The sequence below is a fragment of the Malus domestica genome, chromosome 10, assembly GCF_042453785.1.
Source record: "Malus domestica chromosome 10, GDT2T_hap1".
Lineage (NCBI taxonomy): Eukaryota > Viridiplantae > Streptophyta > Magnoliopsida > Rosales > Rosaceae > Malus > Malus domestica.
Window position 1 is genome coordinate 10,875,357 of NC_091670.1, and position 12,681 is coordinate 10,888,037.

A 12,681-nucleotide genomic window follows, 5' to 3' on the forward strand; every position below is an offset into this window, starting at 1 on the left:
GAATTCTTGGCAAAAGTTTCATGCTTTTCATAGTAACAATTGCCTCATCAATGCTTATAGTTTTCATGAAACTTAATGATCTTTGATTGTACCTTTATTGTGCTTTTCACGTAGGGGACTTTTAGAGAATGCTTTGAATTGTTGTATGCGCTTTCCCATCCAATTCAATAACTTAAGGAGAACTTGAAGGTTAATTTAAGCGGACCTAATTAACCTGGGGTGCTGAGTTTCATGATTTATTGAACGAACAACTGAAAATTGGTTTGTATGCAAGTGTGTCATGTGTGGAGAAGAACCCTCTAGTTGATCTATCACCCATCAATTTACTTAACTTTGTCTAAAAATCTGTTTACTTTGTTCTTGTTTTGTTTTATTTATTTTCGTCCAAAATCAACACCATCTTATTTCTTTGAGTCATATTAACTAGAACTTGTCTTAGAATATGTTTTTAGGTGTTTTAGGTCATTAGAAAACCAAAATTCGTCCAAGTTGTGTTAGAGTCCCAAAACTGCCCAGAAAGTGGTTTTTAGGCAGTTTTGAGTGTTTGTTTGCTATTTTGAGTCTTTTGGTTTGTTTTAATGTTTTAGAGTTTAGTTTTGCATTCTTTGAGTCTAGCTTAGTATTTTAAACTTTGTTTTACAGATTTAAGTCAGTTTAGAGTAGATTAGCAATCCCTCATAATCCCCGGTCCAGAACGATCCCTACTTATCCATACTACAATTGTCAACAAGAGGGTTTAATTTGTGTGTTAAGTTAATTTACGCATCAGAACGTAACATCATCTTGGCATGTGAGAAAAGTTTGTTATCTTGGTCATCATAGATGGCTCCCTTGGGACAACGAGTGGCGTCACAACGATAAAGTTTTCCACGGCACAAAAGAGACTCAACCAAGACCAAGAGAATGGTCCGGAGATGAGATTTTGGATCAGTTAAACCATTTAGAATTTGGTCATTTTGGCAAAGGGGTCAGTAAGCCTAGACCAACTACACATCTGAATTGGACGCACAAGAGTATGTTATTTGAGCTCCCATACTGGTCAAAGTTAAAATTGAGACACAATCTTGATGTTATGCATATTGAGAAAAATGTGTTTGATACTTTGGTCGGGACAATTCTAGACATTGAAGGAAAAACGAAGGGCACAATCGAAGCTCGCCTCGATTTGGAACGAATGGGCATTAGATCATCCTTGTGGATGAAAAAAGTTGGTGGTACATTGAAGAAAGGCTATCCTTTTTTTACAGTTAAGCCGAATGGGAAGAAAGAGTTTTTCAACTTTATTTCTTCTGTAAAGTTTCGAGATGGGTATGCTTCCAATATCTCGTGTTGTGTGAACGTAAGTGGGTGTAAATTTTCAAACATAAAGAGTCATGACTGTCATGTGATACTCCAACGCCTTCTACCGGTTGGTATTCGACATTTATTGCCTATTGATGTGGTGAAACCAATAGTGTTGTTGTCGAGATTTTTTTCACAGTTAACTGCAAGGTGTTTACGGAAGTCGGATGTTAAACAATTGCAGGACGACATTGTGAACGTCTTATGTAAGTTCGAACAAATATTTCCTCCAGCTTTCTTTACAAGTATGATTCACGTGATGATTCACTTGCCAAATGAGGCATTGCTTGCCGAACCAGTCAATTGTCGATGGATGTATCCAATAGAAAGGTACTTAATTAAGCATATATATATATATGAATCTGTTATATATATATATATATATAACAGATTCATGATCAACGAACGCTTTGAATAATTTGTATCATACCTTTTATTTGTCCAGATATCTTGGTGAGTTGAAAAAGTCCGTCTGAAATAAGACAAAGGCCGAAGGATCACTTGTGGAAGCATGGGTCGCATATGAGTCACTTACTTTTTGTGGAATGTATCTTCAAGATGTTGAGATAGCTTTCAATCGCCCTCAACGCAATAATGATAGTGGTGTCAGAAAAGAGAAACTGTATGTTTTTGCCCAAATTGCATGACTATTCGGCGATCCTGTAAAAGGTGAATCGTTTACTAAAAAGGACATGGAGGTAGCGCATTGGTTCATACTCAACAATTGTGACGAGGCTTTGCCATACCTTGAACAACATGAACAGTTGATGAAGCGGGAACATCCTTCACATTTATATGCCAAGAAGCACCGTGAATTGTTTCCTTCGTGGTTTCACAAACATGTAAGTTGTATGTGTTTTGAATTGAGCATTTTTTCCAAATTGTTCATGGCCATCTTTAAATTTGGTTTCACTAACATGTTAACTTTTTGTATATGTTATATTAGATGAAGGAATTGAAGGAATTGAAGGAATTGAATTCACCATCTTACGATGAAGAATTATATAACTTGGCGAGAGGACCGCTTCACGTTGAATTGTTCTCAAGTTGTCATGTCAACGGGATCAAGTTCTTGGGGGCAACACGTGATGACAAGTTGTGTACTCAAAATAGTGGTGTCCACGTCCTGGGTGCTGGCGATAGTGAAGACATTGATTTTTATGGCAAACTAACTAGTGTAATACAATTGCTTTACAAAGACAGATGTCAAGTGATACTGTTTAAGTGTTTTTGGTTTGATACAAACCCACATAACCGCACGAGTGTTAAGCGAGACCATGGTTTACTATCAGTAAACACTACCAAATGTTGGTACGATGAAGACCCATACATTTTGGCAACTATGGCGAAACAAATATTCTATCTAGACGACCCTAAAGCCGGCAATGGTTGGAAAGTTGTTCAGAAGATTGATTGAAGAGGGCTATATGATATTCCGGAACTAGATCATGATGACAACGACAACAATGTCGCTGACCAACATTTTTCATCTTTGATAGAAATTGGTGAAGAAACACTACGGGATACTAATGTTGTCCCATAACCATTTGAAGTAATTCCGAAAATGATAGTAGTGAGGATAGCGAGAGTTATTACTGTAGTTCGGATGAGGATTAATATAAACTTGTAAAGGAAAAAACCAGGGGGCTAAGGAGAGGCAAAGTCAAACTAAAAAAGGCATGGGAAGAATCTAATCGTGATCGTTTGAAGGTATTCTCCATTTTTTACCAATCTGAACAACGAAGTACAAGTTATTTATACTCATTATAGGTTATATTTATGCAGATATGATAGTATTTATGCGCATTCGGTTTTGAAGCTGCATTTTGTTTTAGCATTTAATCATTTGCTTTTATTATGAATTAACCTGTTCATTTTGGATTCACTTCATTTGGATCAAGTGTAGAGGTCCACATAGACTAAATTATTCAGAGTTCTATGTATTTACTTATGTTTGTTCACTTCATTTGGATCAGGTTATATTTATGCAGATATGCTAGTATTTATGCTCATTCGGTTTTGAAGCTGCATTTTGTTTTAGCATGTAATCATTTTCTTTTATTATGAATTGACATGTTCATTTTGGATTCACTTCATTTGGATCAGGTCTAGATGTCCACATAGACTAAGTTCTGCCGTGATTGATGTTGCATTCTTTGTTGCAAGTCTGTAAACTCGTCATGTGCAGGTTATGATTACATTCGATGCGAAACATTGATGCATGATGGTAGCATATGTGGGCATGCTGCCCACATTGATTGTGCCCTGTGATGTTACATGGCTGGCACTGTAGGAGGAAGCATTGGCTTGGATTCTGAATACTATTGTACGCGCTGTGATGAAAAAACAGATTTGGTTTCATATGTCACAAGGCTTTTACTTGCTTGCGAATCTCTTGATTCTCGAGATGATGTTGAGAAGATTTTAAATTTTGGTATCTGCATTTTGCGTGGTTCACAGAAAACCAGTGCAAGGGACCTGCTGAAACGTATTGAAGTGGCCATTGAAAAGGTAAATATAGTAGCTTCACAGTATTTAGACTCCCACACTTACACTTCCTAAAATTCTGGCAATATAACATTTCTATTTTAAGCAGCTCAAATGTGGGACTAATCTTGAAGATATTGGCTTGTGGTCGATTATGAAGGATAATATTGGCTCCTTCTCACATATAACATTTCTGTTTCTCCATTAACGCTCTGCTTCCAAAGCTCACAGAGAAAAGAAAACCCACCAAGACCCACCTCTCACATCTTGTTGGTATGCACTCAACTTCCCTCTATCTGTTCCTTGTTTTGTTTGTGGGGTTTCCTTCTTTGAATGGTTTTTCCTCTTGGGTTGTTGTGTTTTGGGATTCTCAAGCTGATTAATCGTCTAGCAATTTCAGCTCAATGATCAACAGGGATTATGGCCTCTTCTTTTTTGCTTTGGGTTTTAGTTGATTATATGTAAAGCTGGATTCTAGAACTCAATTAAATGTACAAGAACAGCAAAAAAGTGACACAACTTGCATAAAACATTAGTTACTTTGATCTATCGTGTTTTAGGCTGCCTAGTTCACCTGTTTTCTCAAACAAGATTGTCTCTACTAGTCAACCTTAAGCATTGAAAACGTAGGTATTCTTGGCCTTTATGTTCGTCTTCGATTACGATCTGTTTGGTTTAACTTTTCTGCACTAATTTGATTATTTATATATTGGTGGTGTTACTTTTGTTTCAAATTTTCCCTTTCTTATTTTTTTTAACTTTTGGTCCAATGGTTTTTAATCGTGTAAATTTTGATGCTTTCTTGTTGTTGTCTCGTTGCCATGATTGATCCCTTGAAGTCTTGTTGATTGCATTTAGGCATCTTTCTCTAGCCTTTCTCTGGGAGCGATTCAAAATATGTTTATTAGCACCTCATCAATAGTATATATGAAGAAGTTTAGCGATTCAAAATCTGGTTTACAGGTTTCTTCAATTCGTGCCAACAAATCAGATGATAAACGGCTTTCCATATTCACAGGAACTAAAACTCTTCACTTGAGATGTGTGACCAGAGAGGACCGAGCTACATGGATTGAGGCACTGCTCGGTGCTAAAGATCTTTTTCCCTAGAGTGTTTATGAGCAATGATTTGGTACCTTCGGAAGATATAGTTGTTTCGACAGAGAAGCTAAGACTAAGATTAGCACAAGAGGGAATTGGTGAGCCGGTGATCAAAGACTGCGAGTCAATTATGCTCTTAGAAGTGTTAGAGCTTCAAAATCAGATGAAGGGTCTTCAGCGTAAACATGTGATGTTGTTGGAGTCATTGAGGCAATTAGAGGTATTTCAATGCATTTAATCACTAAGTTGCTTCTTTACACATGTGCTGCAATAAGGGGTGGTGGAAATCTTGCTAGTCGGAAAGTAAATCCCTATCTAAATTTCCTTTTGCAGACAGAAAAAATAGAGCTGGAAACTACAGTAATGGATGAAACAAAGGAGCGTGAGTCATACGGACAGGGGAATGGGAGATTTAGTGGTTAGTTATCTTTCCATTATCTTAGTATTTTGTTAAACTCATTGTTTTCACATATGAGAAAGCTTGGGAAAAGGTATACAATAGAGAATCTTTCTTTTTGATTAAGTAAAGAAACATAATTTGATATGAATTATTTTATCTTCAGATGCTCTAAGAAGTGCTTCCTGTTGTATATTTGAAAGAGATTCTTTCTTTTCTGGTAGATTGCATGGAGTTGAGGAGATCAAGACAATTAAATAACCATATGTGAAAAGGAAGGATGATTTGCCACAACCCAAGGAGAAAGAGAAGCATATCGGCTTGTGGTCGATTATGAAGGATAATATTGGGAAGGACTTGTCTGAAGTTTGTCTTCCTGTTTATTTTAATGAACCACTCTCATCGTTGCCAGATTGATGAATACTTTTGATGAATACTTTTGGTTGGTCCTTCAAGATTGATGAATACTTTTGGTGGGTATCAATCAATATAGTATATATTGATGAATACTTTTGGGGTTTATTATTAATTCTTTAGAATTTCATTACAATATTTCTTAAAATTTAAATCAAAAATATTTTTGTCAAAAAAACAATCATCAAAACCGGAGCTCAAACTATTGTTAAATCGTGATTTTTTGTTTGCAACAGTCAAAATATTTTGTCCCGTTACTTGATCTCTGCATGTTTATTTTTTGAGATTTTTGGCGTATGTGATCTCAAAGCATATAAAAACAAGTTTGACGGTTGGATCGTTGAAATTAATTTCGTACAATGCGTTTCCCATCAAAACGATTAATTTACTAACACTTAGAGTTTAATTATATTTTCATTAAGTATAACTTAAGATTTTGTGGTATCCACTTCTGTCAATACTTTAAATTGACGATCGAATTAGTTCATTGTATTAATATAGGGGCAAGGAATTTATCTGTAAAAAATCATCCAAATCGAAGTTAAAACTACCGTTAAATCGTGATTTATCGTTTATAACCGTCGAAGTTGTTTTTCCTGTTACTTGATCTTTGCATGTTCGTTTTTTGCCATTTTTGGCGTATGAGATCTTGAAGCATATAAAAATATGTTTGACGGTTGGATCGTTGAAATTAATTTCGTACAATGCGTTTACCAACAAAACGATTGATTTACTAACACTTAGAGTTTAACTATATTTTCATTAAGTATAACTTAAGATTTTGTGGTATCCACTTCTGTCAATACTTTAAATTGACGATCGAATTAGTTCATTGTATTCATATAGGGGCAAGGAGTGTATCTGCCAAAAATTATACAAATCGGAGTTAAAACTACCGTTAAATCGGGATTTTTCGCTTATAACCGTCGAAATTGTTTTTTCTGCTACTGGATCTCCTCATGTTTTTTTTTTTTTCATTTTTTGTGTATAGGATCTTAAAGCATATAAAAACATGTTTGACGGTTAGATCGTTGAAATTAATTTCGTACAATGCGTTTACCATCAAAACGATTGATTTATAAACACTTAGAGTTTAATTATATTTTCATTAAGTATAACTTAAGATTTTGTGCTATCCACTTATGTCAATACTCTAAATTGACGATCAAATTAGTTCTTTGTATTCATATAGGGGCAAGGAGTGTATCTGTATAAAATCATCAAAATCGGAGTTAAAACTACTGTTAAATCGTGAGTTTTCGTTTATAACCGTTGAAATTGTTTTCCCTGTTACTTGATCTCTGCATGTTCGTTTTTTGCCATTTTTGGCGTATGAGATCTTGAAGCATATAAAAACATGTTTGACGGTTGGATCGTTGAAATTAATTTCGTACAATGCGTTTACCACAAAACGATTGATCTACTAACACTAAGAGTTTAATTATATTTTCATTAAGTATAACTTAAGATTTTGTGGTATCCACTTCTGTCACTACTTTAAATTGACGATCGAATTTGTTCATTATATTCATATAGGGGCAAGGAATTTATCTGTAAAAAATCATCCAAATCGGAGTTAAAACTACCGTTATATCGTGATTTTTCGTTTATAACCGTCGAAATTGTTTTCCCTGTTACTTGATCTCTGCATGTTCGTTTTTTGCCATTTTTGGTGTATGAGATCTTGAAGCATATAATAACATGTTTGATGGTTGGATCGTTGAAATTAATTTCGTACAATGCGTTTACCATCAAAATGATTGATTTACTAACACTTAGAGTTTAATTATATTTTCATTAAGTATAACATAAGATTTTGTGGTATCCAGTTCTGTCAATACATTAAATTGATGATCGAATTAGATCATTGTATTCATATAGGGGCAAGGAATTTATCTATAAAAAATCATCCAAATCGGAGTTAAAACTACCATTAAATCGTGATTTTCGCTTATAACCGTCGAAATTATTTTTTCTGTTACTGGATCTCTGCATGTTTGTTTTTTTCCCATTTTTGGCGTATGAGATCTTGAAACATATAAAAACAAGATTGACGGTTGGATCGTTGAAATTAATTTCGTACAATGCGTTTACCATCAAAACGATTGATTTACTAACACTTAGAGTTTAATTATATTTTCATTAAGTATAACTTAAGATTTTGTGGTATCCACTTCTGTCAATACTTTAAATTGACGATCGAATTAGTTCATTGTATTCATATAGGGGCAAGGAGTGTATTTGTAAAAAATCATCCAAATCGGAGTTAAAACTACGGTTAAATCTTGATTTGTCGTTTATAACCGTCGAAATTGTTTTTCCTGTTACTTGATCTCTGCATGTTCGTTTTTTGCCATTTTTGGCGTATGAGATCTTGATGCATATAAAAATATGTTTGACGGTTGGATCGTTGAAATTAATTTCGTACAATGCGTTTACTATCAAAACGATTGATTTACAAACACTTCGAGTTTAATTATATTTTCATGAAGTATAACTTCAAATTTTGTGGTATTCACCTCTGTCAATACTTTAAATTGACGATCGAATTTGTTCATTGTATTCATATAGGTGCAAGGAGTGTATCTGTAAAAAATCATCCAAATCAGAGTTAAAACTACCGTTAAATCGTGATTTTTCACTTTTAACCGTCAAAATTGTTTTTTCTGTTACTGGATCTCTGCATGTTTGTTTTTTTCCATTTTTGGCGTATGGGATCTTGAACCATATAAACACATGCTTGACAGTTGGATTGTTGAAATTAATTTCGTACAATGCGTTTACCATCAAAACGATTGATTTACTAACACTTGGAGTTTAATTATATTTTGATTAAGTATAACTTAAGATTTTATGGTTTCCATTTCTGTCAATAATTTAAATTGATGATCGAATTAGTTCATTGTATTCATATAGGGGCAAGGAATTTATCTGTAAAAAATCATCCAAATCGGAGTTAAAACTACCGTTAAATCGTGATTTTTCGTTTATAACCGTCGAAATTATTTTTTCTGTTACTAGATCTCTGCATGTTTGTTTTTTTCCATTTTTGGCGTATGGGAACTTGAAGCATATGAAAACATGTTTGATGGTTGGATCGTTGAAATTAATTTCTTAGAATGCGTTTACCATCAAAACGATTGATTTACTAACACTTAGAGTTTAATTATATTTTCATTAAGTATAACTTAAGATTTTGTGGTATCCACTTCTGTCAATACTTTAAATTGATGATCGAATTAGTTCATTGTATTCATATAGGGGTAAGGAGTGTATCTGTATAAAATCATTAAAATCGGAGTTAAAAATACCGTTAAATCGTGAGTGTTCGTTTATAATCGTTGAAATTGTTTTTCCTGTTATTGGATCTCTGCATGTTCTTTTTTTTTCCATTTTTGGTGAATGAGATCTTGAAGCATATAAAAACATGTTTGACGGTGGGATCGTTGAAATTAATTTCGTACAATGCGTTTACCATCAAAACGATTGATTTACTAACACTTAGAGTTTGGTTATATTTTCATTAAGTATTACTTAAGATTTTGTGGTATCCACTTCTATCAATACTTTAAATTGATGATCGAATTAGTTCATTGTATTCATATTGGGGCAAGGAATTTATCTGTAAAAAATCGTCCAAATCAGAGTTAAAACTACCGTTAAATCGTGATTTTTCTCTTATAACTGTCGAAATTGTTTTTTCTGTTACTGGATCTCTGCTTGTTTGTTTTTTTTCCATTTTTGGCGTATGGGATCTTGAAGCATATAAAAACATGTTTGACGGTTGGATCGTTGAAATTAATTTCGTACAATTCGTTTACCATCAAAATGATTGATTTACTTACATATAGTTTAATTTTATTTTCATTAAGTATAACTTAAGATTTTGTGGTATCCACTTCTGTCAATACTTTAAATTGATGATCGAATTAGTTCATTGTATTCATATAGGGGCAAGGAGTGTATTTGTATAAAATCATCAAAATCGGAGTTAAAACTACCGTTAAATCGTGATTTTTTGTTTATAACCGTCGAAATTGTTTGTCTTGTTACTTGATCTCTGCACATTCGTTTTTGGCCATTTTTGGTGTATGAGATCTTGAAGCATATAAAAACAAGTTTGACGGTTGGATCGTTGAAATTAATTTCGTACAATGCGTTTACCATCAAAACAATTGATTTACTAACACTTAGAGTTTAATTATATTTTCATTAAGTATAACTTAAGATTTTGTGGTATCCACTTCTATCAATACTTTAAATTGATGATCGAATTAGATCATTGTATTCATATAGGGGCAAGGAGTTTATCTGTATAAAATCATCCCAATCGGTGTTAAAACTACCGTTAAATAGTGATTTTTCATTTTTAATCGTTGAAATTGTTTTTCCTGTTATTTGATCTCTGCATGTTCGTTTTTTGTCATATTTGGCGTATGAGATCTTGAGGCATATAAAAATATGTTTGACGGTTGGATCGTTGAAATTAATTTCGTACAATTCGTTTCCCATCAAAACGATTGATTTACTAACACCTAGAGTTTAATTATATTTTCAGTATGGATAACTTAAGATTTTGTGGTATCCACTTTTGTCAATACTGTAAATTGACGATCGAATTTGTTCATTGTATTCATTTTGGGGTAAGGAGTGTATCTGTATAAAATCATCAAAATCGGAGTTAAAACTACTGTTAAATAGTGATTTTTCGTTTATAACCGTCGAATTTTTTTTTTCTTGTTACTTGATCTCTGCATGTTCTTTTTTTGCCATTTTTGGTGTATGTGATCTTGAAGCATATAAAAACATGTTTGACGGTTAGATCGTTGAAATTAATTTCGTACAATGCGTTTCCCATCAAAACGATTGATTTGCTAACACTTAGAGTTTAATTGTATTTTCATTAAGTATAACTTAAGATTTTGTGGTATCCACTTTTGTAAAACTTTAAATTGATGATCGAATTTGTTCATTGTATTCATATAGGGTCAAGTAGTGTATCTGTAAAAAATTTTCAAAATTGGAGTTTAAACTACCGTTAAATCGTGATTTTTCGTTTATCATCGTCGAAATTTTTTTTCCTGTTTCTTGATCTCTGCATGTTCGTTTCTTGCCATTTTTGGCGTATGTGATCTCGAATCATATACAAACAAGTTTGACGGTTGGATCGTTGAAACTATTTTCGTACAATGGATTTCCTATCAAGTTCAATGCTATGTATATTTAATAAGTAGATTTTAATTTATTTATTTTGTAGTTATAACACTTAAGAGATTGAATGATATATATGTTAAAATAATTATTGACACATCCCGATCCTTGAATCAAGGCGTGCTGGCCGCCACGTGAGTGTGACGTAACCAAAAGTGCGGTGCGGAAGCAAGGTATAAGAAAAATACGAAGGAATAAAAACCAACTACTAGCAGTAATAACCAACTAGCATGCTAGAGTGAATATAATTGTGCAGTACACCAGTTCAGAGCATAAAGAAAACTAGGTACAGTCGAGGAGGACTATAATTAAAGAAAACCTCGTGAGCCACCAACTGCTAACTAGAACCTGGAGGGGCGCAAAAACAAAATTGAGTGGGTCAGTAAAATCAAAGTTTTCCAAAACATTTCATTAAAAACGTTTCTAACCCCTCACTGTAAAACCCGTATACTTTCCCAGAAAATAACATAGTAGCTTATAAAACCTCATACGTCACAAGTCACCAATCTATCACAAATCCAGGAATATGCCATGCCATAAATGTCAATAACAAAACATAGATGCATCAAAATAACAGGTGACATAATGAATTAACCAGAGACCCTGCAGTTGGTCCTGTACGGTTAATTCCATAGTTCAATATCCAACCCAGCCGGAGTCACCACGGTGACCTGTACGACACTACTCTGCACATAAGTCGGAACTACTTGAAGTAGTCTGTATGACAAGAATGGTGTAATGATACGCTCTAGTGCTTCTCTCATCAATCATTTGCGCGCGTAATCTAAGGTCACCTACTAGTCGGAACCACCTCTAGTGGTCTGTACGACTAGCATGTCGGAACCCTCTCATGGTCTGTACGACATGCACCTACTTGGATCTAAGGTGAGCATGTGGTGCGGTGAATAATATAAGCACTAACACCAGGGTGCAGGTTATGAGCTTTCAACACAATTCGCATCATCAATGATTCACATAAGTAACATAAAACTCACCTGATACTCACCTGTGCGTCCACAGCACCAAATCACATATATATATGCATTCAAATCCATTCATATAATTCATAATATGCATGCATGGCAATTGAAAACATACTTTCATATAAATTCAATTTATGGGAAAATTAATAGTATATAGGTATATACTGAAAACAAAACTGCCGACTCACTGGTAAGTCGATGGGTCGTAACCCCTGTGACGTCCCTGAATGCGCTTGTCCTCGGGATAGGTGTCACCTATATGCGAAACAACTATAAAAACGTTAATTAATGCACATAACCAATAATTCGAAATAACTTGTCATATGGTGCCCAATTTGGGTATATGAATATACCACATCGACCTACTCGACGTCACGGACGTCGAGAAATTTTTAGAATTTTTTTTTGACGTGGCACGTGCTCCCACGCGCCGGGAAGGTCACAGGTTCACGCGCCCCCACGCGCGTCTTCTTCCTCAAGCTCGCCAGATTGAGTTTTCCGGTGGCCGAAAAACTGGAGTTTTTTCAATCTCCTTGTTCTCCGTCGTTTCTCAACCGTTTTCTTCGTATTTTATATCAATTTGAAGCCCTCAACATGTAGAGTCACATTGGACTAATTTCAGGCTCTAAAAATAACTAAATCTCACTGGAAAAATTTCAAGAAAAACCGGCCAACTTCGAACTCGACGATCCTGACGTCCAAAACCTTCCAACTAGGTACCCCGAGCTTCCTTAGGACCTCACTAAG